The sequence below is a fragment of the Chionomys nivalis genome, chromosome 4 (assembly GCF_950005125.1).
Source record: "Chionomys nivalis chromosome 4, mChiNiv1.1, whole genome shotgun sequence".
In the NCBI taxonomy this organism is placed as follows: Eukaryota; Metazoa; Chordata; class Mammalia; order Rodentia; family Cricetidae; genus Chionomys; species Chionomys nivalis.
The window spans coordinates 56,765,054-56,790,536 of NC_080089.1; the positions used below are offsets into that span (position 1 = coordinate 56,765,054).

The 25,483-nt window shown below is 46.1% G+C and overlaps 1 pseudogene; it reads left to right on the forward strand.

The window, feature by feature from the left end:
• Window positions 1-7,940: 7,940 nt before the first annotated feature.
• On the forward strand, window positions 7,941-10,221 carry LOC130873519 (cytochrome P450 1A1-like; annotated as a pseudogene).
• Window positions 10,222-25,483: the final 15,262 nt, after the last annotated feature.

The following is a 25,483-nucleotide window of genomic DNA, read 5'->3' on the forward strand; positions in this document are numbered from 1 at the left end:
GGGCTGGTTGATTAGTTTTGAGACATGGTATCACTCTGTAAACCAGGCTGGCCTCGTACTCACTCTGTAGACCAGGCTGGCATTGAACTTACAGAGATCTATCTGCCTCTGCTTCCCCAGTGCTTTGATTAAAGGTGTTTGTCACCACTCCCCAGCATGGTTCCACTTACAGGATTTTCATTGTCCTAGCCTGGGGTAGGGTCAGACTCACTGAACTTAAAAGTACAGAGTAGGGATACAGCTGTCCCCAAAGGACAGTTGACACAGAAGTGAAAGAAGAAATGACTCTAAATGCTGGTTTTACAGAACCCTCAGAAGTCCACCATCAATGGGGTGACAATGTAACTCAACGTAGGAGCCTCCCCAACTAGTCTAGAATCTTCTAAGAATAAAAGAAGGTACTTCAAATATTTATGTCAGGACAACAGGTATGCTCATGACTTCCTGCTGCTCTGGTAAAATAGCTGACGGAAACAGTCTGAGGGAGAAAGGTTTTCTTTGGCTCTATTGTGGAGGAGTGTGCAACAGAAGGAACACGGGCCGCACTGCATCTGCTGTCCGGAAGCAGAGGGAGGTTAATGCGGCTGTGCCTGCCTTTCTCCCTTGCAGTTGGTCCTGGACCCAGATTCAAGACATGGTGCCAGCCACATTGAAAGTCAAATCTCCTGGAAATACATTGGAACACTCAGAGGTCAGGTGTCCATGGTCACTCTACCCTCCGTCAAGGTGACCGTCAAGACTGACCACAACCACGGCGTTAGAACAAGACTGTCCTAGGAAGTAACATTGCTTTAACTGCAGCAGACAAGTTCAGGCAGTGGAGGGCTGTGCCATCTGAGCCTGGGTCCTACCGACTGAATCTCAGTGGATCTCTGGGCACAGATAGGGAAGGTCCTCGGGGCTCATACGTTGGCTGCACTGGAGGGTGACTCAGTGGGAAGAGGACATAATGAGAGACAAGTGACAGGTTTCCACATCTCCACAAACTCCACTCTTCCCACCTCTTCCTCCCACCGTCCACTATTGCTTTTGTTCATGCTGTGCCACCCGCCTAGGTCATCAATACTGTTCCTGTGGTCCTCACATTCCTTCAAGCTCCCCAGAGTACCTGTGTCACCTACTTAGGCTTTTCTGGTTTCTGTAGCATCTATGGGCTCTGCCCAGGCTTTCTGGGGTGAGGCTCCTCTCTTCCCTGTGGAGTAAGAGATTTTTGTAGGGTCTTGTTTCATTCCTAGCTTCTGCTCCCTAGCCCTCAGCAGTACTGACCAGAATCCCCCAGCTGTTGACTCTGTCAGGATGACTCCCAAGCTGTTTGCCTCCCTCCAGCCCAGAGCCCTCACCCTCCCAATGTGTTCCTGGTATCAGTCACTCAGAAAGCCAAGGAGCTTCTCACGCAAAGGCATAAACTTTGAACTTGGATTGGGTGTTAAACTCTGTGCCAAGGTCTCCAAACCTTCTGCCTGCCAATTAGTGAGGGATTAGCGAGGGCCCTGGTCCTTTCAATGTGGCTGTTAGCCCAGACAAGTCTTGGTGACAGTGGATGTAAAGTCCCCAATTTTCCAGTGCATAGGGTCTGGGGAGATGAGGGTCTTGGCTTAGAGTCTGAGCTTGTGGCCCTGCGGATTCCCTGAGCAGAAAGAGCCATCGCCTGGAAGCAGGATGCCAGAGATTTAGGCTCTGATTTCATCTGCCCTAGGTCACTGTGCCTGTTCTTTTTGGCCTCAGTTTCTCCAGCTGAGAAGGGAAAGAGAGACTGCCTTTATTAGCTCATGAAGGCTTTGAAGTCAAATGCCTGGTAGAGGACAGAAGCCAAGCAGTGAGGCTTCCTGTGTTCAGGGTGGCCAAGTCTGGGAACTAAGTCTTCCAGCCATGATGAGCAGGTTTCCACGACCCTCTGGAGCTAAGGCATTGCTAGGGACAACAGAAACAGGAGGAAGACAGTGACTGTAGAGCAGGCTGAGGGATCTAGAAGGGTCTGGCTCCCACTTCCTGGTCAGGATTTATGTCTGCACAAGCTCTTGCAGTTCTCTGGTTCTGGCTCCAAAGTGGGTACCAGGAAATTTCTTAGTCTGAGTAGAGATGCAGTGAGTGGACCGGCTGTGAAGATGCTGAGAAGGCCACTCCACCTCCTGTGTCTCCTGCTTGTTCTGTTGCCCAGCTTATCCCCTCCCCTTCCTTTTCTCCTATTCCTCATTGTCCTCCTCCTTGTTTTTATTTTTGCCAGTCTTCCTGTGTCTGCTCAGTACTCCTGGCTGGGCTACTGTTACTATGTAGCCCAGGCTGACCTTGAACTCATGAAAATCCTTTTGCTTCAGATTCCCAAGGATTAGGTTAATAGGTATGTACCATCATGGCCAGCACTTGTTACCTACGTATTATCATTATGTACTGGAGGCTCAATGCTACTGATGCCATGTATACTATAATGCAGTTTTGGCAATCATTTCTTCCTCACAAAGACTTGTATACTTCATTAAATTTCAACATGCAGATTTCCTGCATTAGGGGAATAGAGGAAGAAGCAGCAGATTGGATAGGATCATATCTGTGGGGTCAGATGTCCTGAGACTGGCCATGAAGAAGCACTGGAACTGACATCAGGTGAACTCTAACTTGCTGTGGAAAGGATATGGGGTGTATGTATTATTGAAGACTCAACATGGGGACCACTGGAAGCCTGGATGGGCAGACCTGGTGGATTCTGCAAGAGGTTCTGGTTTCTATCTTCAGATACCAAAGGATCTGAGCAAAAGTGGTAACAGAAAGCTTTTCACATTCTGGAAGGCACAGTGGGGAAGAAGGAGTTGACAGAGTCCAAAAGCAAAGGGGAATCCATTCTCTAGGGAGCAGTGATAGGGGCCGTGATGAGACTGTGACCATGGCGCTAGACAGATGTCCAAATGAACAGAGGTGTTCTTGGTCCTTCAGTCTATTTCCAGCACAGAAGCCTGAGTAATCTTGCTCAGGTCACACCACGTCCACACTACAGATTCTCATCTTCCTTGTTGGGGGGAGGTACTTCCTGCACTGGGGCAAATGTCAAGAGAACATCCCCCATTCCCACAGCTCTACCTATAACCAGTCCTCTGGAACCACTGTGCCTAGGAGGTGTACCTGCTACAGGTGCATCCCCAGGTAGGTACCTGGGAGGCTTCATTCTTCATTCCACATTTTTACCCCTGCCCAGAGTCATCTCAGACAGCATCACACCCCTGGTAACCCCATTGCAGTTGCAAACTGACTTCTATTTATCATTTTTGTTTTTATTGCACCCTTCCTCCCCCCCACACACACTATTTCAGTCTCTATATTGTGTTTCTTATCACCTGTCTCCCCCAGCAGAGGATAAACGCTATCAAAGGAACACAGTTAATTTTGCTTCTAGCATCCAGCGCATCGAAGGCACTTGAGAATATTTGGGCAATGCATGAGGGTGATTTGTGAGTGGAATGGCTGCTGAGGGGGTGGATGAGTTTGGTTTGGTTTTTTATTTTGTCTTGTTTTCCGGTCTTGGTCCCAGAGCAGATGGCAGTGTTACCTCTGGGCTTGGGATCTCACAGGGGAGGGCAGGTGAAGATGTTAGTTAGGAACAGATGGAGCCAAGTTAACAAGTTTAGCTTTTCTCCTTAGACTCTTATTGAGGGAGCACACTTCAGGCCAAAGAGCACCTCCAAACAGCCAGCTAGGTGTGCCGGGTGGTGCTGCTGGGTGTCCTGCTACTAAAAGTGTGGACACAGGCTGTTAGACCTTTGCTCTCAGGCAGATGCTGAGCTTCGCACGCAAGCCTGGCCCTTTGCACTGCCTGACTTTGTCTAGTTGTGCTCTTGCAAAGCCTAGACTATTTCTCTCTCAAGACCCTCCCCAATGCCCAGAGAAACTGGTCCTTAAGAGCCTCACTCCTGGTTCCCCTCCAGCTGTTAGCTTGACAGTACTGGGACCCATGCCCATTTCTGAGCTGGATGGCTCTTTTCATGCCATTTGTCACTTACTGGGGCACCACGTCCCCAGCCAGGTGGGGCAGGGACAGGCAGGCCTACCTCTGCCCCAGAGGATGGAGCAGGCTGAGGCATGCAGGCCCCAAGAGCCTAGTGCCATGCATATCTCCCCACTGTGGCCCCTGACCCCCCTGCAGACCTCCTGAATTCCCCCCCCCCAAACCTTTCCTCCACTATCTGCAAGTAGCTCCTCAGCTACCGGCCCAAACCCTGATTTCTCTGTGGTCTGCCTCTGTATACAAAACACTAGCAAGCCCCGGGAGCCCAGTGGGAGCTGCAAGAGGGGTCTGCCAGGCTTGTAGTTTGCAATAGGTGACATTAAAGGTGATATTTGCATGCTCACCAGCCACCCTCACCCTTAGATCAAACAGCGTGAACGTGCATCATAGGCTGGTGCCCGATCTGAGGGAAACAGTCAATCAAGTGGTGCCACTGACTTTCCTGTCCATCCTCGGGGCTTGGGTCGTTACGCTTCTCATGAGAGCTTGAACTTAGGAACCAGGCAAGAAAAGTCACCAAGTCACCAACCAGCTGCTTTCCCTCCACCAGGCTTTCCTGGCACCCATTGGCTTGAAGTGGGAGAGAAAATCTTACACACCCAATGTTTTCCTGGCACAAAATAGTGGAAAGGAATCCCCGTGGTCTGGGATGCAGTCCCCCCAAAATTAGCTATTATGCTTTCCCAGGATTCCTCTCAAGATCCTCCCTCAACAGGATAATAATCAAAACTGTATTATTTAAAACACTGCTTGATCAATGAGTCTAGCAAATTTCTAGCAAGTTCTTAATTATTTAATTAACCAATTTCTATTAATTTATATTTTACTATGGGGTGTGTGGCCTACCAGCAAGGTTCCAGTTGGCAGCTTTCTTCTTTCTTCTCTGGCGGCTCCATGGCATCTCTCTGTCTCCACATACTCTCTCTATGTATCTCTTTCAGCCTGGCTTTACTCTGTTAAGTCTTCATTAACCAATGGGAATAAAACATGTTCACAGCATACATCACCTCCCACATCAAGGTACTATAAAGGTGGTGGTGCCTTCACCCTGACCCTGAAGGTGGTAGGTAGTTCCTTGGAGCCTTCCCTGATCCTCCTTGGGATCCCCAGACAGCACTTGTGGGTTCAGCACCTCCTCACAGACGAAGGTGAGTACTGGGGGCTCCTAGTTTGCCCCTCCTTCCCAAGAAAAGGAAGTTTGGATGATGGGGTGCTGGATAGCCCCTCCAAGATGGAACACTAAGATTCTTTATTGTGATCAGGAAATTCCTTAGGGGAGAAACTGAGGTTAGACAACCAAAAGAATTTGCCTAAGGTCCAGTAGCTAGTGTCGGATCTTTAGATGGAAATGAGATACCCTACACTTTCAGGTCAACTCCCCCTGCCTCACTGATCACCGGGGGCTTCCCCATACCTGCACATGTAACCCCTTCCTCAGGACTGCCAATAGGGTAGAGGGCTTCTCTGGGTGGGTAGGGTGGATAGAGGAGGTGCACTGAACTTTTCCTAACTGTGTACTCCATCTTATTTCAAAACTACCCCTGATAGCCTCCACCCTCCCAAAGGCTAGCATGGCAGAGCTGAGAGTTCTGGATGTCCTCAGCAGGAGCAATGGAAACACCCACTGCTTGGGAATTCCCTGTCCCACTGACTGACTCTTCCATCTCCTGAGTGCTGGGATTAAAAAGCCTGCACCACCACCTCCCGGCTGACTTGGGCAATCTTGTCTTAACTCTTTGGGTTACATAACTGAAGCCCGAAAGGTAAAGCGACTGCTCCAAACCACCGGACGGGACTGAACTGCAGAGCCGCTCTCCCGGCTGGGCACAGCCTTAGGGCAGTCTGTTTATTTGCCATTAAAGTGTGGCTCTGTTGAACTCAGAGCACTAGAGCTGAGAGAGATGTGGCTTGGGCACTTATTTTCTGTCCCCTTGCATCCCTGTCCTCTACCAGGGTTAAGTGGAATTCTTTAGATCCTGGGATGAACAGAGTGACCTGAGAACTCAAAATTTTGTTTTTCTAAGGGAGGCACCTGTGATAGTAGCTGGAAATCCCATGGAATTTTCCCTAACAGCTCTGAATCCTGACTCTGTCACAATTGCTGGATGACTTGGGCAAGTCAGTGCCCCATTTGGAGGTCTATTTCCCTACTAGACTATGAAGTGAGGCTGAAGGAGCAAATGATCTCTAATTCCCCAATAGCATGGCATCCCAAAAGTGTAGGACCCAACGGGACTGCTTGTGTGATTTGTGCTAATTGTGCAATTATTGGAATTGTTCGGGTGGTCCAAAGCTGTATTTAGACACAGACACTGCTTAGGATGCTGCTCATGGTGGATGTAAAGCCGACTTTAGGAAATACAAAGTAAATGACAGCATTGGGGGGAATGAAGACCACAGACAGTGGAAGTTGCTGTTTGAAATCTCACGGTAACAGTTCAGAGAGGCTCTCTCGAAGTGAGAGGCAGCAAGAATATTCAAATTCCCTAGCTGTGTAACTTTGAGACTGTCACTCACCCTCTCTGAGTCTCACTGCAGCCTTCCGTGTAGGTTTGGGTTTGAGATTGAATAAAAAACATCTGTGTTCTTCCTGTGGGAGGAATATGATCAAAACCAAACCACAATTTGCTTCCAGGGTATGGAGACTTCTCTATAAGAGCTCAGTCCATGAGACCCCAGCCTTTCTGTGTGTGGGGGAAAAGAAATGAGGAATTTTTGGCACAGAGTGGCAGCTCACAAACAATCTCTGTCTCCCTCCATGCCCAGTGACAGGCTTCTCCTTCCCTTGACCAGCACGGTGACGGCTTTAGGAAATCCGCTCTAGTTGACAGGCTTCTCCTTCCCTTGACCAGCACGGTGACGGCTTTAGGAAATCCGCTCTAGTTGACAGGCTTCTCCTTCCCTTGACCAGCACGGTGACGGCTTTAGGAAATCCGCTCTAGTTGACAGGCTTCTCCTTCCCTTGACCAGCACGGTGACGGCTTTAGGAAATCCGCTCTAGTTGACAGGCTTCTCCTTCCCTTGACCAGCACGGTGACGGCTTTAGGAAATCCGCTCTAGTTGACAGGCTTCTCCTTCCCTTGACCAGCACGGTGACGGCTTTAGGAAATCCGCTCTAGTTGACAGGCTTCTCCTTCCCTTGACCAGCACGGTGACGGCTTTAGGAAATCCGCTCTAGTTGACAGGCTTCTCCTTCCCTTGACCAGCACGGTGACGGCTTTAGGAAATCCGCTCTAGTTGACAGGCTTCTCCTTCCCTTGACCAGCACGGTGACGGCTTTAGGAAATCCGCTCTAGTTGACAGGCTTCTCCTTCCCTTGACCAGCACGGTGACGGCTTTAGGAAATCCGCTCTAGTTGACAGGCTTCTCCTTCCCTTGACCAGCACGGTGACGGCTTTAGGAAATCCGCTCTAGTTGACAGGCTTCTCCTTCCCTTGACCAGCACGGTGACGGCTTTAGGAAATCCGCTCTAGTTGACAGGCTTCTCCTTCCCTTGACCAGCACGGTGACGGCTTTAGGAAATCCGCTCTAGTTGACAGGCTTCTCCTTCCCTTGACCAGCACGGTGACGGCTTTAGGAAATCCGCTCTAGTTGACAGGCTTCTCCTTCCCTTGACCAGCACGGTGACGGCTTTAGGAAATCCGCTCTAGTTGACAGGCTTCTCCTTCCCTTGACCAGCACGGTGACGGCTTTAGGAAATCCGCTCTAGTTGACAGGCTTCTCCTTTCCTTGACCAGCACGGTGACGGCTTTAGGAAATCCGCTCTAGTTGACAGGCTTCTCCTTCCCTTGACCAGCACGGTGACGCTTTAGGAAATCCGCTCTAGTTGACAGGCTTCTCCTTCCCTTGACCAGCATGGTGACGCTTTAGGAAATCCGTCCCTCACCCTCAGTCTGATGGTCTATCTTTTCTTTTCTTGCCTCTCCTCTCAGCAGCCGCCTAGATCATGGCTTCCCTGTATGGACTTCTAACCTTCCTATCAGGCACAGAGCTGCTCCTGGCCATCACCACCTTCTGCCTCAGATTCTGGGTGGTCAGAGCCACAAGGACCAGCGTCCCTAAAGGCCTGAAGACTCCACCTGGGCCCTGGGGCTGGCCCATCATTGAGCACATACTGACCCTAGGGAAGAACCCACACCTGTCTCTGACCAAGCTGAGCAAGCAGTATGGGGATGTGCTGCAGATCCGCATTGGCTCCACCCCTGTGGTGGTGCTGAGTGGCCTGGACACCATCCGGCAGGCCCTGGTGAAGCAGGGGGATGACTTCAAGGGCCGACCAGACCTCTACAGCTTTAATTTCATCAGTAATGGGCAGAGTATGGCTTTCAAACCAGACTCTGGATCAGTATGGGTTGTCCAGTAGGGCCTAGCCCAGGATGTGTTGATGAGTTTCTCCATAGCCTCAGACCCAGCTTCTGCATTATCTTGCTACTTGGGAGTGGTGGGGGGTATGTGAGCAGGGAGGTGGAATACCTAATCATAATGTTCCAGAAGCTGATGGCAGAGGATGGCCACTTCGACTCTTATAGGTGTTTGGTGGTGTCAGAGGCCAATGTCATCTGTGCCATGTGCTTTGGTCGACGTTATGACCACGATAACCAAGAGCTGCTTAGCATAGTCAATCTGAGCAATGAGTTTGGGGAAGTTACTGCCTCTGGATTCCCAGCTGACTTCATCCCTGTCCTCCGCTACCTACCTAACTCGTCCCTGGATGTCTTCAAGGACCTGAATAAGAAGGTCTACAGCTTCATGCAAAAGTTAATCAAGGAACACTACAGAACATTTGAGAAGGTAGAGGCTGTGGAGGAGCAGGTGGTGGTGGGAAGCAGGTCGGGTCCAGGGCCAGAACGTCACAGGCAAGCTTGAAGCCAGTGGCAGAGTGCACTCCATTCTCACCAGGGCACCAGAATTTTTTTTGGCTAATCCTTCTGTGTATCCGTCAGACAAAAGTCACCAAATAGGAGAAGCCCTGGGCCAGTTCTTGCTGGAGGAAAAGTTAAAACACTGTCTCCTGGACTCATAGTAGAAAAAAATTTAAGAACGTCTAATACTAAGAGTGTCAGGCTCTGTGCCTCAAGGGTCCCGTGAGTTGGGGCCACCAGTTCTCTGAAGCAGGAAGGAGACTTGCAGAGGGAAAGGACAGTAGGACAGCAGCCTCGGTGTCAGCTCTTGCACAAAGGCGCTAATGGCAGGGAGGGACCAGGCCTAGGTGGAGAGGTAGGGCTAGACTTGAGGTATGTCTCACCTTGTGCTCCTTTGCCTCCCAGGGCCACATCCGGGACATCACAGACAGCCTCATTGAGCACTGTCAGGACAAGAAGTTGGATGAGAATGCCAATGTCCAGCTGTCGGGTGATAAGGTCATTAGTGTCGTCTTTGACCTCTTTGGAGCAGGTGCGTGCTCTTCACTGAATCATTCTGTGCTCAGGTGCCCGAAGCTGCCACATCCCTAACTTCTCCCTTTGTTCTGTCCTGGTCAGGGTTTGACACAGTCACCACTGCTATCTCTTGGAGCCTCTTGTACCTGGTGACAAACCCTAGAGTACAGAGAAAGATCCAGGAGGAACTAGGTAGGTGGTGGCACTCAAAGGAGTCTATGTGCGGGGACCCTGATAAAGTCTGGGCAATCCCTTAATCCTCTTGAATCCCTGTATTCTGTAGACACAGTGATTGGGAGGACTCGGAGACCCCGACTTTCTGACAGACCTCAGCTGCCCTATCTGGAGGCCTTCATCCTGGAGACTTTCTGACATTCATCCTTCCTTCCCTTCACCATCCCACACAGGTCAGGCCATAGAGCTATTGGTATTTGATACTAGGCCTTAGATAATATGCACAGCTCTTGAGAGGAACATGACATGAGAGACAGGGGATAGATTCTCCTGTGTCCCTGAACCTGGCTGAGCTCCCTCTTTCCCCAGCACCACAAGAGACAGAAATCTGTGTGGCTTATATATCCCCAAGGGACGTTGTGTCTCTGTGAGCCAATGGCACATTAACCATGACCAGTAAGTTGACAGAGGTAGTAGAAACTCCTGAGTGGGCGAGGTCCATCCTCTCCTGGGCTTCAGACTATTTTTCCTCTTGGGGATTGACCTAACTGTTGCGTATAAGCCCCTGAACATCTACTTCAACTGTCTTCCTCTGCTTACAGTGAATTGTGCGGTGACCCAAACAAGTTCCAGCCTGAAAGTTTTCTCACCTCAAGTGGCACTCTAGACAATTAATATCATTTTATATGTCTGAGTATTTTTCTTGCTTGCCTATTGTGTGTATGCGTGGTACCTGTGGAGGCCAGAAGAGGGCGTCTGATCCCTTGGAACTAAAGTTACAGACAATTTTGAGCCACCCTGTGAGTGCTGGGATTGGAACTCATGTCCTCTGAAAGAGCATTAACCTCTTAACCATTGAGCCATCTCTCAAGCCCCTCATTCACATTCTTCGTTTTGTTATTCTTGTTTTTCCCCTTTGGCTTTTTAACCCTTTTCCCTACTAGCTTTTTCTTGATTCTTGTGAAATATTTATGTGTATGGATTTTTTCCTGGAAAGTGTGTTGGGATTGGAGTGAGAGGGGAAGGTGCAGTTCACAACACATGTAACTGGAGGTTTCTTTCCTGTTTACTATTTCCTCAGTAACCACTCTGAGGCTAAATATTAATTACAAACTGTTCGAGCTATTAGCTTAGGCTTCTTATTAACTAGCTTATGTATCTTAACCCATTTTTATTATCCTATGTTTTACCATGAGGCTAATGGCTTGTTACTCATATCTTACTTCCCTGGTGGCTGCTGGCATCTCCCAGAATTCACTTTTTTCCCCCTGTGTCTTTGCTTGGATTTCCTGCCTGACTCTATTTCGCCTGGCTATTGGCCAAATCAGTTTCTTTCTTAATTAATGGTAATAAGACATATTCACAGCATACAGAAGGCCACATCATCCCCCCTTCTCTGTCTAATTAAAAAGGAGGGTTTTAACTTTAACATTGTAAAATTATATACAACAAAACAAGTATCAAGGAAGAGTAAAAGTCATAGTATTTAGTCTATTTGTATTGGACAAAATTTTAAAAATACTCTTATCATTTATTCTGTCTTTGTGAGTCTAAAGTTTTATATCTAATTTGTCTTTTATCATAACTAAGGAAAACTATAATTATAGCTATCTAGTATTCAACTCCATCAAACATCCCTGAAGGATATAATATTACCTACATAAATAGAAAATGCATTGTAAGCAGCTTCCAAAATTCTAAAAATGACAGAAACAGTTGGCTGCCTGAAGAGTCACCCAAAGTTCTTCTGTAAAGTTGGGACATCCATCTTTCAGCCTATAGGTCTAGAGTGACTGGCAGATTTCTCAGTGTAGCATGAAATTTGAGGGACTATCCTGCCCATTTTGGCAAAATTCATCAGCTTCCTTTTGTATCCGGCAGAATGTCTGGCAGACTCCTTCATGAAGCAAGAACACTGAAGGACTATCCAACTTTGTTTTGGTATGTTCAGCAGCCATTTTTTTCCGTGGGTGCTACACGTCTATAACATATTGTCAAGCAGAAGCAGGCAAGAGCAGTTTCTTTCTCAAATGACTAGCCTTGCAACATTGAAAGAAAACTCCATAAGGAGCTTCTTCAATGCCCATCATCCTCTTGAAGTAATTGGTGCTGTCAGGAGCAGACATCTCTCACTATTGAGAAAAGTCTAAGCTCTTAAAACATTTTCAATACCATATTCTGTAGGTCTTTGAAGTGTTCAAAGATTACCTATCTATCTAAAATATATCTCTGCATATCTAGAAAATCTAACTAACATGACAAGTTTGACTTCTTATGACTATTAATTTGTATTTTTAACTATACATTACATTTTTAATGAGCTTCATAAACATAAAACTTTAAAAATGAGTAGAAATATATATATGATATAACAAATTATATACAAATTGACCTTAAATTTGTATCAATAAACCAAAATCCAAACCTATATAAAATATTCTGAGATAAGAGTTGTTTTTTGGATTAAAGTAGATTTAGTAATCTCTCTTTTTTATAGTTTCCATATCATATCCTTCTTTTTTTTCAGAAAGAGATTGACTGTAAACATTAACCATTTATAAACAACCTTCTTTAAATGAACACAAATATTCTCAAACAATATTTTGGGAATTTGGGCATAGTTTTCTATACTACTTCTTGCTAATTGGCAGTAAACCAGTCTTATGGAGACATAGCAAGAGAGTAGGCCAAGTCACAGAGATGCTATGTAGCCACCGAAGGAGACAGATGCCAGATGCTGGATAGAACCTTACTGGTAGGCCACAACCATGTGGCAATACACAAATTAATAGAAATTGGTTAATTTAAGATGTAAGATCTAGCTAGAAATACGCTAGAATTGTTGGTCAAGCAGTGCTGCAATTAATACAGCTTCAGTGTGATTATTTCAGGACTAGGCAGCCAGAAAATAAACACACAGCCTCAGAGTACAGATTGGAATGCCAATGTGGGGTTGACTACTTCCATGTAAGAACCTGAAAAAACTTGGAAAGGAATTCTAGACCCAAAAGAACAAAGTTAAGCATGGCTTCTTGGTAGCCAGCATTTTTTTCCAGATGGGCTCTGTTTGCTGGTGGCAAGCAGGAGAGCTGTGGCTTCTTTAAGAAAAGGCTTACTGACTCAGCATTAGAAATGGCAGCTTCCTGATTCATGCTGCTAGCATGAACTCTGACTCTTTCAGGAGGCCAAGAACTTAAATGGGGTTTGTGAGAAGCATGTTGTTAGTAGTTTAATGGTGACATAGACCATCTGTGACCCTGGAGCTGGGGCAGCATGAATGACTCTCAAAGGCAGAAAGCATGCCTCTGACATGTTGGACTGGGAGGAAACAACAGGTAGGACAATAGAGTTGGTCCTAGTCACAGCTGCTTAGCATTTTTTTTTAAAAGCGCTCCTGGTCAAAAAATAATTACAGATATGCATGCAATAAATATAAATTCGGATGGAAAAGACCTCCAAATGAGGCTCAGTGTGTTTAAAAATGTACATAGCCTTGGGATATAGAAGAAAAAGAATATAGAGAGTTATAAAAAGAAGCAAATCATTTAAAAATAAAACAAAGTCTTTAAAGAGACAGAGTACAGACAGTCATAGATTAAAGGAGTAAAAAAAAAATAAACCACATAAAGATGGAAAATACACAGAGAGTCTGGATTATGTACATTATTGTGTTTTCTTTGAATTTTTTGACCGTGAAGGAGCTAAGTACAGAGAGACATTTCATTTGTAAGGGCTGCTAAGCTAAACCAACATATATATTTTAAAGGTATCGAGTGTGAAATTTGGGTCTAAGGATATGTTGCTTTGGAAAAGAGGTTCTACTTTTGTTTCCACAGAGGATGAGAACCTGTGGATTCCTTCCAGACTAAGGTGCTTTGATGGAACAAGGTCCCCTGAAAGGTCTCCATAAACCCCTAAAATTATTTTACCTAACAAAAAGCAGGAAGCAGTTTGGAGAGAACTGTACCCAAATTCCCAAATATTGTTTATGAACGTTTGTTTACATTAAAGGGGGTTATGCTATATAGATGAATATTTTGCAATGATATAGATCTTGATTTATTGATACAAATTTAAGGTCAATTTTGTTATATGTATATTTCTGTTCTTGATTAAGGTATTGTGTTCGTGCAGCTCATTTAAAAATGTAATGTATAATTAAGAAATATAGGTTAATAGATAATAATCTATAATAGTCAAGCTTGTAGTTATGTTTGTTAGGTTTTCTAGATAGATAGAGATATATTTCAGTTAGATATGTATTCTTCAAACTTCAAAGGCTAACAGAATATGACATTTAAAATGTTTTTAAAACTTAGGACTTTTCATGACAATGAGGCACATCTGCTTCTGGCAGGACCAATTACTTCAAGAAGAAGATGGGCATCAAAGAGGCTCCATATGGAGTTTGCTAGCCATTTGGGCAAGAAACTGCTCTTGCCTGAACTGCTTGAAGTTATGTTGTATAAACTGGACTGCAGGACCCACAGAAAAGTGACTACTGAACTTGCCTAAAACCATCCTTCGGGGTTCCTGCTTCATGAAAGAGTCTTCCTGACATTCTGTAGGACACAAAAGAAAGTGACTGACAAACTGCCAACATAGGTGGAACTGTCTTTGAAATTTCTTGCTTCATGGAAATGTCCCTTATACTATGGACTTGTAGTCTGAAAATGGATTCCCCAATGATACAGAAAGACTTTGGGTGACTGTCCAGGCAGCAAGAAGTCTCTGTCAATTCCAGAGTTTTGGAGTTGATTGCAATGTACTTCCTGTTAACTTAGGTAATTTTATATCCTTCTGGGGTCTTTGATGGTGTTGAAGAATAGATAGTTACAGTTTTTCTTAGTTATGATGAAAGATAGATTAGATATAAAAATTAGACTCACAAAAATAGAGTAGATGATAGAATATTTTCCTTAATTTGCCAAATGTAAATGGACTAAATATTATAACTATAATTCTTGCTTGATAACTGTTTTGTTGTATGTAACCTTGTAATGTTAAAGTTAAAACCTTCCTTTTTAATTAGACAGAAATGATGAGGTGATGTGGGATTCCCCTCGGTATGCTGTGAATATGTTTTATTGCCATTGGTGAATAAAGGAGCTTCTTTGGCCTATAATAGGGCAGAATATAGTCGGGCTGGAAAAGATATAGCAAGAGAGTAGGCCGAGTCAGAGAGATGACGTGTAACCACCATGGGAGACAGATGCAGGATGCTAGATGGAACCTTACTGGTAGGCCACGCCCATGTGGTGGGTGCACAGATTAATAGAAATGGGTTAATTTAAGAGGTAAGATCTAGCTTGAATACACTAAGGTCATTGGCCAAGAAGTGTTGCAATTAATATAGTTTCAGTGTGATTATTCCTAGTCTAGGCAGCAGGGAAACAAACAAGCGGTCTTCGCCTAGAGTTGTGTGCCATCTGTAACTGAAGGTTTCTCTCCCACAAGCTAGTTCCCAAATAACCACTCTGAAGCTTAATATTAAATACAAACTGTTTGGCCTATTAGTTCAGGCTTATTATTAACTAGCTCTTATAACTTAACCCATTTCTATTATTCTATATTTTATCATGTGGCTTGTGGCTTCTTACCTCACATCTTGTTTCTCTGGTGACTTCTGGCATCTCTCAGACTCTGACTTCTTTTTCCCTGTGTCTTTGATTCGATTTTTCCCTTAGCTCTATTTTGCCTGGCTATTGGCCAAATGAGCTTCTTTATTAACCAATGGTAATAAAACATATTCACAGCATACAGAAGGGCATCCCTCAACAATCCAATCAGCAGTCAGAAGGGTACGGAGAACTCTAGTTCCTCACATTCCTGGGACTAATGATAGTGTGTGTGTGTGTGTGTGTGTGTGTGTGTGTGAGAGAGAGAGAGAGAGAGAGACAGAGAGAGAGAGAGAGAGAGAGAGAGAGAGAGAGAGAGAGAGAGAGAGAGAGCTATGTAGTTAGTTGGTTCTAAGCTTTTCCATGAGATTCTCAGTATCAAGCCCGGGCCAGCCTAAAGCTTACTCTGTGGCCCAGCCTGGTTTCTAGCTCAGACCTGAGTTTTCCTGGCTCAGTCTTTCAGGTGTTAGGATTTCAGGTATTTGTCATCACACCTGCCTGGACAAAGAATTTGTTTCAAATTGGTCTTTAAAAACAGGTCAGGAAATGATGCAGATAAAAGTGGGATGAGTCCATGTTATGGCCACTATTAATAACTTCTCCAGAATTTATGGAATGGAAAGATGTATTCAGAGGCTACTTCAACCCTGCTAACTTAGACCCGAAATAATCACACAGAAACTGTATTAATTAGATCACTGCTTGGCCCATTAGCTCTAGCTTCTTCTTTTTTTTTTTTTTTGTTTTTTGTTTTTTTTGTTGTTTTTTTTCGAGACAGGGTTTCTCTGTGGTTTTTGGAGCCTGTCCTGGAACTAGCTCTTGTAGACCAGGCTGGTCTCAAACTCACAGAGATCCGCCTGCCTCTGCCTCCCGAGTGCTGGGATTAAAGGCGTGCGCCACCACCGCCCGGCTAGCTCTAGTTTCTTATTGGCTAACTCTTACATATTAATTTAACCCATCTCCATTAATCTGTGCATCACCACGAGGTCATGGCCTACCAGCAAAGTTTCATCATATCTGTCTCCGGTAGCGGCTCCATGGCTTCTCTCTGACTCCTCCTCCTTTCTTCCAGCATTCAGCTTAGTTTTCCTCACCTAGTTCTGTTCCCCCTGCTATAGGTCCAAAGCAGTTTCTTTCTTCATTAATGGTAATCACATCATATAGAGGGAAATCCCACATCAGAAAGACCTGAGATTTCCCTTGAAGTTGCATTTGTACCACAAACCACTTTCCAACCTGATTGCCTACTACTTCTGGTGGGGTCTGTGTGTTTGTGGGTAGGTCAAACACTAAGGGAAACAGTTTTCCCAAATGACCACAAGGGGGCGGCACAGACCACACTCTCAGGGCTACAGCCCAGACCAGTGGAAGCTAAGGGCAGATCTTGGTCAGAGAATTCAGGTGTGTGAAAGGAAAAGAGGATAAAACCAGCAGTTTAGCTGGGTATTGTGATACACATCTTTAATCCTAGCGCTTGGGAGGCAGAGACGGGCAGACCTCTACGAGTTCGAGGTCAGTCTGCTCTAATTATGAAGTTCCAGGCCAGCCAAAGCTACATAGTGACACCCTGTCTCCAAAAACAAAAGGAAAACTGGCAGCTACGAAACAGTGAAGATGAAGGACTTTTCTTCTGCCCACAGTTCACAATCCTGATTCTGTTTGCTTATTTATAAATGGTGTCTCACTGTGCAGTTCATAGCTGCCCTAGAATTCAGAGTGGCCAACAACTCCTGTCTTCTGACTGCGGGGACTGAAGGTGTGAGCCCAGATGATTCTCAGTCTCTCTCTCAATCTCTCTCTCTCTCTCTCTCTCTCTCTCTCTCTCTCTCTCTCTCTGCTCTCTCTCTCTCTCCCCTCTCTGTCTCTCTCTGTCTGTCTTCTCTCTGCCTCTCTGTCTCTCTCCTCTCTCTGTGTCTGTCTGTCTCTCCCTGTCTCTCTCCTCTCTCTCTCTGTCTGTCTCTCTGTCTCTCTCTCTCTCCCCTGTGCAGCCCCACTGTCCTAGAACTAGCTCTGTAGACCAGGGCTGTCCTCGAGGAACTTAGAACCTGGGTGCTGGGATTAAAGGCGTGTGCCACCCCTGTCCAGTGCCCAGATTATTCCTGTTTTTGTTTGCTTGTGGATTTTTTTTTATTTTTCGAGACAGGGTTTCTTCGTAGCTTTTTGGTTTCAGCTCTTGTAGACCAGGCTGGCCTCGAACTCACAGAGATCCGCCTGTCTCTGCCTCCCGAGTGCTGGGATTAAAGGCGTGCGCCACCACTGCCTGGCTGCTTGTGGATTTTTTGAGACAGGGTCTTGCTGTGTAGCCCTCAGTGATTCCTCCTGACCACATGTCCACTCCACTTCAGCCTCATTTTTAAAAATTTTGTTTTTCATATGTATAGGCGTTTTGCCTGCACGTATGTCCCTCTTCTACACGCCTAGGTTGTGTGAGCCTGGTGCACAAGGAGGCCACCAGAAGAGGGTGGATCATCTGGAACTGGAGTCTAAGAGGATCAGGACCGGCCATGTGGGTGCTGGATTGAACCTGAGGGGTCTGGAAGAGCTCTGAGCTGTCTTTCCAGCCCCGGATTCAGCTTCTTTTTTATTGTTGTTTCATTTGGTTGTTTTGTTTTGTTTTTGTTTGGTTTGGTTTGGTTTTTGGCTTTTCACGACAGGGTTTCTCTGTGTAATAGCTCTGGATGTTCTGGAGCTCACTTTGTAGACCAGGCTGGCCTTAAACTCACAGAGATTGCCTGCCCGGCACGGTCACGACTGCCAGCTCCGTCTCAGTCTCTAGTGGCAGGAATCACAGTTGTGTCACATGGCTAGCTGGCTTCATTTTTTAATTTTTACTTTTTTGTTTGTTTTTGCTTTTTGAGACAGGGTTTTTCTGTAGCTTTGGAGTCTGTCCTGGAACTAGTTCTTGTAGTTCCAGGCTGGCCTTGAACTCACAGACACCTGCCTGTCTCTGCCTCCTGAGTGCTTGGATTAAAGGTATGCACCACCACTGCCCCGGTGCTGGCTTGAGTTTTTATTTCAGGTGTACATAAGGTGGGAGGGTGGGACAATTTCCTCTGAACATCAGGGCCTACTAGTGGAAAAAGTATTGAATTTGAAGGATACTGTTCCAGCTTGACACTTTGAGGCAGTCCCCCTTCTGAGTCGGGGTAACTTGAGACAGGGCTGCTGGGAAGCAGGGACCCTGACTCAGGGGTCGATCCTTTGCCTATCACAGGAGAGGCTCTGGATTCAACTCCCAGATCTGAAAAAGAAATCTCCATCCCATACTCAGGAGGCAGAGGCAGGCAGATCTCTGTGAATTTGAGACCAGATGGTCTACATAGAGAGTTCCAGGACAGCCAGGGCTACTTAATAGAGAGACCCTTTCTACAAACAAACAAACAAAACCCTACATCACATAGATATCTATAACCTCCCATAGAGAAGTCCATCTTTCTTCTCTGCCTACATTACCTTATACTTGTTTTTAAATCATTAAATGGGATGTAGCTCAGTTGGTACCTGGCCTGCACAGATACCCAGGTTCCATCCCTAGCGCTGCACACACCACACCTGAACATGTAGCAATCAAAGGCATAGGCAGGGAGATTGGAAGTTTGAGGTTATTCTAGGCTATTGTGATGCTTTGAATAAAAATGGCCTCCATAGGCTCTGTATTTGAATATATGGTCCCTGATTGACTGAATGTTTGAGAAGGGTTGGGTGGTGTGGCCTTGTTGGAAGGGGTGTGTCACTGGGGGTGGGCTTTAAGGTTTCAAAAGACTTGCATCAGCCCCAGTATGCCTTTCTGCCTCCTGCTTATAGATCAAGATGTGAACTGTCACCTGCTGCTTTAATGTCATGCTGCCGTGCTCCAGCCACGGGTGACTGGACAGGAAGCCCTAAGCAAACCTTTCCTATTACGGTTTGCCTTGGTTGTGGTGTTTTATTGCAGTGATAGTAAGGAAACTAAGCCTAGTATATCTGAATTCCAGAACCTTTCTCCAAAACAAAACCCCAAACCAAACAAAAACATAAAAACCCACAAAAAAAACAAAAAAATAGAAATGAAATAAAAATATAAATGGGAAGCCAAGCAAAGTGATACCTGACTCTGTCTCAAAAGCCAGTGAGGGAGCAAACAACACGCCATATAGGCCAGTGAGCTGCCTCTGTAGGTAAAGTGGCTTACAGCCAAGCCAGAACCCACAGAGCAGAGGAAGAGAACAGACTTCTGCAAATTGCCCTCTGACCTCCATGTACACACACATATGCACTAATAAAATAAACGTGAGAAGCAAAAATATAAAACCACTGGGGAAGCCAAGGCAAGAGGATTATGAGTTCCATGCCAGTCCAGAATAGACAGTATATATATATATATATATATATATATATATATATATATAGAGAGAGAGAGAGAGAGAGAGAGAGTACACACTCACACACATACACACACATATATCATCACAAAAAAATCATAAATGGATGGGCATAGTGGTGATCACTTGCAAGCCTAGGAGTCTGAGGCAGGAGGATTGAGAATTCTAGGCTAGCCTGGGGTACATGTTGAGATTCTGGTCTCAAAAAAGGGGGCTGGAGAAATTGCTCAGTGGTTAAGAGAACTTGTTACTCTTTTCTTTTCTTTTTTTTTTAAAATATTTATTTATTATGTATACAATATTCTGTCTGCATGTATGTCTGCAGGCCAGAAGAGGGCACCAGACTTCATTATAGATGGTTGTGAGCCACCATGTGGTTGCCGGGAATTGAACTCAGGACCTTTGGAAGAGCAGGCAATGCTCTTAACCACTGAGCCATCTCTCCAGCCCGAGAACTTGTTACTCTTGCAGAAGACCTGGGTTTAACTCCCGGCAGCCACGAGATGGTTTACAACCATCTGTAACTCCAGATCAGGGAATCCAATGCCTTCTTCTGGTCTCCCCAGGCACTGAGCACATGTGGAACACAGACATACATGGAGACACAACACTTGTATACATAAACTCAAACAAAAACAAAACAAACAAACAAAGAAGAAAACCATATATATTGGTCTGGAAAAATCTTCACATCATGGTATTATTTGATGTAGTCTGTCATTTTTTAGTCATTTTAACTATTACTGGTATTAGTGGACTACTGAGCCATCCTAAATAACACAGAGAGAATTTCCAGGTATAAATTGTTGTTGTTGCTTTTGTTTAGTTCTCGGGTTTGTGAAAGAAGACTTGTTCATTTTCATTTTGTGTATACGGGTGTTTTGTGTGCGTGTCTGACTGTGTCCTGCATGTATATAGTGCTTGCAGAAGTCTGAGCGAGGGTATCGGATCCTCTGAAGCTGGCGTTACATGCGGCCGTGAGCCACCATGTGCACACTGGGAATTAAGCTCAGGTCCTGTGGAAGAGCAGCCATAGTTCATAACTGTTGAATCATTTCTGCAGTCTTTTTCTGTTTATTTTGTGGCAGGATCCCAAGGTGTAGCCCTAGGTTGGCCTGAACCTTGCCTTCTAGACCAAGTTGGCCTCAAGTTCACAGGGATTCACCTACCTCTGCCTCCTGAGTGCTGAGAACAAAGGTGTGCGCCACCACTTCTGGTTGTTGTAGCGTTTTTTGTCCGTTCTTTTCTTTTTCTTTTCAGACAGCCTCTCATGGGTAAGTCTTGGGCTTTTGGTCATCCCACCTCCATCTCCCAAGTCCTGGGACAGCAGATTTGTACCCACAAGTCAACCTTTCAATATGTTTACTAGAGTGGCATTGGCACAACAATACCAGCTGTGCCACAGTAAATCGCATGCCTGCAAAGAGGCTGGGGCAAGGAGCAGGAGTTAAAGGTAAAATGAGGAGACTTTCGTAAGTTATGTTGATGCAATGGTCCTTGGACACAGGATCAATAGCAAGGACCGCAATTGCCCAAGGTTGAGCAGACAGCAGTGGGTGCATGTTTTCTTTGTGAGGCTGCTATTGACTGTGTGTGGGGGGGGTGACTAGGACAGTCTCTTGTCAACAGTTTTTCTTATTAACCATTTGTGAAATTGTTCCTTCTTGATTTTACTTTAGTGTCTTATAATGCTTGACAAAAGCAATTCCACTTTCTTTCATTCGTTCAATCATTCATTCATTCTTCTTTCCTTTTCTTTTGGAGACAGAGTCTCACATAACCTGGGCTGGACTTGAACTTTTGATCCTCCTGCCTCCACCCACTAACTGCTGGAATTATAGGTGTGGACCACCCTGGCAAGACTATGCTGATGCTGCTGAGAATAAAACCCAGGGCCTAGAGCATGACTGGCAAGCACTCTGTCACTGAGCAACATCCTAACCCTCCGTTCTGATTTTGACCACTGCCACAAAAGTCCTTAAACAGGCCTGGTGGTACTCAACCAGACTTGTCAACCTGTGGGGCTCAGGTGACCCTATCACCTCACTCTCTCAAATAGCTTGGGCTGTTAGAGCATGCCACTGCCCCCAGTCATTTCTTAGTCACTTTTTAAAAAAATTATTCAGCCGGGCGGTGGTGGCGCACGCCTTTAATTCCAGCACTCGGGAGGCAGAGGCAGGCGGATCTCTGTGAGTTCGAGGCCAGCCTGGTCTACAAAGGGAGTTCCAGGACAGGCTCCAAAGCTACAGAGAAACCCTGTCTCGGAAAAAAAAAATTATTCATTTGTATTTTATGGTACAATGGTATTTTGTTTGCATGTATGTCTGTGTGAGGGTGTCAGATCCCCTGGAACTGGAGTTAGGGACAGTTACGCCATGTGGGTGCTGGGAATTGAATCCCAGGTCCTCTGGAAGAGCAGCCAGTGATCTTCAACTTCTGAGCCATCTCTCCAGCTCCCCCACAACACACACCTCTGCTTTTCTTTTAAAGACGGGGTCTCATGTAGCTCAGGCTGTCCTAAAACCCTTACTATGTAACTCAGCATGACTTTGGACTCTGAGTCCTACTGCCTTTATTTCCTGCATGCTGGGATTAGAGGTGTGCTCCATGCCCGTGTGCTTGGTTTTCAAACCTCTGAGCAACAATCGATTTTTGAACATTTCAGTCATGCCAATTTGATGGGTAAAAAACATATGTTTTTTTGTTTTGTTCTTTGTTTGTTTGTTTGAGACAGGGTTTCTCTGTGTAACAGTTCTGGCTGTCCTGTAACTAGCTCTGTAGACCAGGCTGACCTCGAACTCACTGAGATCTGCCTGCCTCTGTCTCCCAAAGTGCTGTGATTAAAGGCGTGCGCCACCATCGCCTGGCTCAGCCATTGTTTTTGTTACAATTTTCTCTCTTGCTTTCCTTTTTAATGTTATAGCTTTTGGCCAAGTGTAGCGATTCAATACATTGCCTATAAGACCAGCAGTCGGGAGGCTAAGGAGGGAGCTGGCTTTGAGTTTCATGCCAGCCTGTTCTGCCTAGTGAGATTCTGTCCCAAGAAAACCAAAATAAACAAAGTAAGCAAGTAAATGGATAAATAAAGTTTTGATTTTTTTTTTAAACTTAGGCATGGTGGTTCATGCATGTCATCCCAACAGTCAGAAGGTTGAGACAGGAGTGCCATGAGTTTTATGACAGCCTGGGCTACCCCCCTCCAAAATTTGTAAAAATAAAATTATAGTTTTTTTTTTCTTTTTAAGATAGTTGTGCAGTGTATTTCTATAATCCTAGCACTGGGGAGGCTAAGACAGTAGGAGTGCTGTGACTTGGGGGCCAGCCTGGTCTATATAGCGAGTTCTAAGATAACCAGGGCTACAGAGGAAGACAATGTCAAGAGAGACAGAGAGAGAAGAGGAGGGAGGTGGCACTCTCCCCTAATCCCAGAATTTGGGAGACGGAGGTAGGAAGATCAGGAATTCAAAGTCAGCCTCATCTACGTGAGTTCCAGGCCAGCCTGGACCACATGACTGCAAAACATAACAAAAATAATGGGCCTTCAGGATGGCAGTTGGTAGAGGTGCTTGCTGCAAAGCCTGAAGGCCTGGGTTCTACTCCTGGAATCAATATGGCAGGAGAAACTGGCTCTACAAGATGTCCTGTGACCTACACATGTATGCTATGACCTGCCTCCTCCATCGTATACACATCATCTTAACTAATTGTTAAAAATCTGGGCAGTAGAAACATTGCCCAGCCTAGGTAAGGTCTACAGGCTTAACCCAAGTTGGAAAAAAAAAAAAAAGAGCTCATATTTCCTGGGGCCACCTGACAGAGTTCTAGCGTGGCCAAGTGGGAGGTGGCTTTGTACATCCCACACCAGTCTGTGTGTGTGTGTGTGTGTGTGTGTGTGTGTGTGTGCACAAGGCCTGAGTTGTGCAGGATCTACTCTCCATGGGCATGTGGGCAGGTGTGGCCAGGTGTGTGTCTGTGGGTGAGTGCACCAGGTGTGCATTCAAGTGGGCCAGGATGCCAGACAGGTGTGTATGTGTTTGAGGCTGGGCATGTGTTTGTAGGTGTGCCTGCCATCCTTGTGTCCTCGGGCCCTAGGAGCCTCCAGCTGGAATGGTGGGAACCCGGCGGGGGTGGCTGTGGGAGCAACTAGCCCAGACCTGGGAAGCCTTGGGAAGTACTCTTTGCTTCTTCTGCTCCCTGGTAATGGCCACACTTGAGGCTGGGGAGACTTGGAAATGGTGTCCATGCACAGGGGAGAAGAGTTCCTGCCCAGGAACTTGAGGGGTGACAGTGAGGAAATGTATACATGGGCAAGACTTAGTCAGACTTCAGCACCTCCCTACTTTGTTAATAAGGGCCAGATCAGGAGGGCTTATGGCAAGGATGGTTTCAGCCACTCCCCCCAGCCCCTGCCATGTCTTTTATGGGGAGAAATGGAGCCCCAGAGCCCTTGATCAGCAGCCGGCCAGGTGGGGTCCCTCTGAGCTCCCAGCTGGATGTGGACAGGCAGAGTAGGAGAGCTGTCTTCCCTCCCTGACCTGTCTGTAAGGGCTCCCAGTCTGAGAGTCAAGAAAGCTGGGGGTTTAGGAGAAAGGGCAGTGCTGTCCTACATATGAAATGGTAAGCTGAGTGCCGGAAGTCTTCAAGTATCCTCAATTCCAGATGTCAGCCCTATTCTCTGACGCATTTCGGGGGCTGTTACTTCGTCCCTTTGTGAAGAACAGGACCTTTGACCTCTCCATCTTTATCCTTCCTTCATCTCTCCTCCCTCGGCTTCCAGGATCCAACGGTCTCCAGATTTGGCTTCCTTTCCTAGGCCATTCTTTTTGTTGGTCAGTTCTCAGCACTCATGGAGACTGTCCTGGGCCAGGACACACTAGGGACACACAGACAAATGAGAGCAGGGATCTGGGCTCCCACGAGGACCCAGACCCCGCTGCAGACCCAGAGATGCCTAGTGGAGATGCCCTTCTCTGAAGGAAGGCGTGGTGCAAGCCAACCCAGGTGATATAGACAAGAGAAGCTGAGAGAGAGAGGCCTGGAACAGAGAGTCCTGAAGCTCCTGCAGGGCTGACGATAAGGGGGTGGTGACCTCTTCCACCAGGAGATGAGTTTCCTTCCCAAAGTTCCTTCTCACGCAATGGGCCGGAAGGGGTTGTCGACCTATTGTTCCCTGGCACGCTATCACCCTCCCAGCCTTTGCCAGCATTTGGGTGGGTAGGCGTGGGAGGAAGTGAGCTGAGTCTGGGCGCTGGCAAGACCCCAGTGCAAAGGGTGCAAGTCCTGGGATGCTGGCTCCCACGTGTATCTGAGGGGTATACAGCTGCTCATGGTGTGCACACAGGTTTGCTCCTACACTGAGAACACCTTTCCCGTGTTTCTGCCGTGTTTGTGTGTGTACACACACACACACTCACCTGAGGCCTGACACTTTATACATATTATCTCATTAAGCCTCTTACCAGCCCTGTGAGTTAGGCTTATTATCCTCAGTTGCAAGATGAGAAAATCCAGACTCAGGTTATGCAACTGACTAGTGAATTTGAGCCAACCACCTGCTTATCACTTTCTACTTCCCAATCCCTGCTGAGGTGAAACACCTCTTTATTTGCTAACCGGGAACAGAAGTGCAGAGATGTAGGAAGGGAGGGGCATGAAAAAGCAAACAAATGTCACCTTATTGTCCTTCTAAAGTCATAGGTAGGCAGGTGGACAGGAAAGCACAGGTGGTCTCGGCCCAAGACCAGAGGCTATTTTCCTTCTCAGAGGAGGTGAGCTGTACCAGGTGTGTTTCTTGCCTATAAAAGGTCCTACTACATAACCTGAGAGAAACTGGAGGACCCTGTGAACTGTATCCTGGGAGAGGGATATTCAGAAAGCAGGACTTTAGGTGACTAGCTGAGAGGGGTGTTTCGTTAAGAGTTGGGAAGTTCTTAGTAAAGTGGAGGACAGACTCGGAGA